The sequence below is a fragment of the Eumetopias jubatus genome, unplaced genomic scaffold (genome assembly GCF_037043125.1).
Source record: "Eumetopias jubatus isolate StellerSeaLion01/CBP00866 unplaced genomic scaffold, mEumJub1_p1.0 scaffold_7, whole genome shotgun sequence".
NCBI lineage: Eukaryota > Metazoa > Chordata > Mammalia > Carnivora > Otariidae > Eumetopias > Eumetopias jubatus.
This window is the reverse complement of record NW_028274813.1, coordinates 22,565,750-22,568,865: the sequence shown is the minus strand read 5'-3', so window position 1 is coordinate 22,568,865 and position 3,116 is coordinate 22,565,750.

The window sequence follows — 3,116 nt, the reverse complement described above, 5'->3', positions numbered from 1 at the left end:
TTTCTGATTTTGGTTGCACTGGACTCATGGTGAATATTGAAATCCTCCTGACCTTGGAAGCAGTGACTCCATTCGCTTCCTCATCTCAAGACTCGAGAGGCTGTTTATTCCGTCTCTGTACTTTGAGAGCAGAGAGAGAAAGACAGCATCTGAATCTGCTGACTGTCCCCGTAGGACCATAAATCTTCTTTCTTGATGGTCTTTGTCTAGTGTCCTTTCAAAGACTCTCCGTTAGTCCCCTGCTGAGGATCAAAGGATAGAGCAGAATGACTTAATATGCAAACATGGTAGCTTATAAACGTCTGACATCCCGGGCGAGAGGTCCTTTTGGGTACTTTAACATTCCTTTTCATATTCTTACTCTGTTCTGTGCCTTACTTCTTTGTCAGGGTCGGGATGGTGGTAGGGCCAAAGGTGTGCAAGAGCTCAGGGACTCAGAGACAGCTTGGAAGACAGAGGAATTCCTAAAGTCAGAGTGACATTCATAACAGGAGTCCAGAAAGTTGGGAAAAATACCCCAGCAGATTCGTCTCTAAGGTCAGTTACTGAAGGAAGAAAAAGGTCAAGATACTTAAAGTAGAGGAACTGCCTTGTAGGAGATGGCAACAAAGCAGAGTGTCAGCCTGAAGGGTCTCAGAGTTTTTCTGGAGTTCTCTGGGTTTTCTATCAGAATTTCTACATTTTGCCTGAATGTAGTGCTTTGGGGTTACTGAGGGACCCAGGCCTCATCTCTTCCCCCTACCCTTGGTTTTTCTTTCTTGTTCTACTTCCTGCATATCGTTTAATATTGTATTTTATTTTCTTTCCAATTTGTAGAAACGTTGCTCTGACATCATTTCCTTTATTTGCTGTATCTTACTGCTTTAATAAAATGCCATGCTCCAAATCCTCCAGGACTGATTTTTTTTTTAAAGATTTTTTATTTATTAATTTGCGAGAGAGACAGAGAGAGAACAGGCAGGGGGTGAGGCAGAGGGAGAGGGAGAAGCAGACTCCCTGCTGAGCAAGGAGCCCGATGCGGGGCTCGATTCCAGGACTCTGGGATCATGACCTGAGCCGAAGGCAGACGCTTAACCATCTGAGCCACCCAGGCGCCCTCCAGGACTGATTTTTAAACCAAAAAGTACACTCTGTTTCCAATAGCATTTTTTAAATAAAAGGTTGATATAAAATTTATATACCATAAAAGTCTTATAAAATATACAATTCAGTAATTATATTCATGGGGTTGTCCAACTATTACCACTACCTAATTTGAGAACATTTTCATCACCCCCAAAAGAAACCCCATACCCATTCCCCATTTCCCTCCTTCCCTCAGCCTCTGGCAACCCTGAATCTATTTTCTGTTATTATGGATTTGCCCACTTTGGGTATTCCATGTAAATGAGATATACAATATGTGGCTTATTTTGTGACTGGCTTCTCTTTCTCTTGGCCTAATATTTTCGAGGTTCATCCATGTTGTAGCATGTGTCAGTAATTCATTCCTTTCATTGCTGAGTAACACTCCACTGTAGAAACATACCACATTTTGTTTTATGTTCTTCAGTTAATGGAGATATGGGATTTTTCCTGCCTTTTGGCTATTATGAGTCATGCTGCTATGACCATTCGTGTATAGATTTTATTGTAGACAGAGGTTTTCAATTTTCTCAAGTATATACCTCCTGGTGGAATTATTGGGTTGTGTGGTAAGTCTGTTTAACCTTTGGAAGAACTTTCAGACCATTTTCCGAGGAGTTTGCACCATTTTCATGTTGACTAGTAGTATATAGATTTCCAGTTTTCCACATTCTTGTCAACAATTCTTATATGTCTTTCTGCTTATAGTTATCCTACTTTGTATGAAGTGGTATCTCATTGCGGTTTTGATTTGCAATTCCTTGCTGGCTAATGATGTTTAGCATCTTTTCATGTGCTTATTGGCCATTTGGGTATCTTCTTTAGAGAAATTCTATTCAAAGACTTTGATCATTGTTTAAATTAGGTTGCCTTTTCATTGCTGAGTTGTAAGAGTTCTTTATATATTCTAGATATAAGTCCCTTATCAAATACATGATTTGCAAATATTTTCTTCCATTCTGTGAGTTTGTTTGTTTGTTTTTTTTTACTTTCTCTATGGTGTCCTTTGAAGCACAAGTTTTTAATTTTGATGAAGTTTAGCTTAATTCTTTTCTTGTGTGACTTGTGCTTCATATTTGGTTCTTGATATGCCCAAGGTATTGTTGGAATTTAGAAATACCCTTCTCTCTATCCACACAGTCTGGTTTTAAAGATTGTTATCTTACTGTGGACTTAAGAAAGTCCAAACTCAAGGTTGAAAAGTGTCTAATACAAAGAGGCAGTAATCCTTTATGGAAGGTCTTCTTTTGGGTTTAAGAGACAGAAGAAATTTCTTTTTGCTGTGATGGAAAAAAAGACATATCAAAAACATGTTTTCAACTTAGATAGGGTTTAGATGGAGGAAGATATACAGTTTGTAGGATATCACAGACCTACCCAAAAGACACAAAGTTGAAACGGGTGGTTGAAATCTGAGTCAGACCTGGGAGTGTGTGGTGAAGCATTGAATGCCAAGGCAAGGTTAAATGATATTCTCTCATGAAGGAACCATTCAATATTGTGGGGGGAAAGGTAGGAACATGATTCCTTTATGAGTGTTAATCAGACTGCAGTCTGGAGAAATTATTGCAAAAAAGATGGCATAGAGGGAAGAAGGCCAATCAAGAGTCGACGGCGATAGGTGAGGGGAGAGTTAGTGGAAATGGGAGGGTTGGTGGTAAGATTGGAGCAAGGAAGGCGGATGCACGGACGCTGTAGTCGTGGCTCTGCGGTGTCCTTGGCAGCTGCTGGGATGCAAAACGGGGGCTGACAACAGGAGCAAGAAAACAAGCTAGTGTAAATAAGAAAAATCTTCCTGATTAAATAAAGAGCCATTTTGAAGTAATCGTGGTGCATTGTTTGATGTTCCAGAGAGTTTGGAGCTTCCTTAATCAAAAATAATCTGAATTATATTGTTTTTGAAAAATATTCCTGCAAATTTTTTTTCCAGCCCCCAGGACAGGATACTTTTGAAAGGGGACATTTATTCATATTACCATTTTGACTCTAGC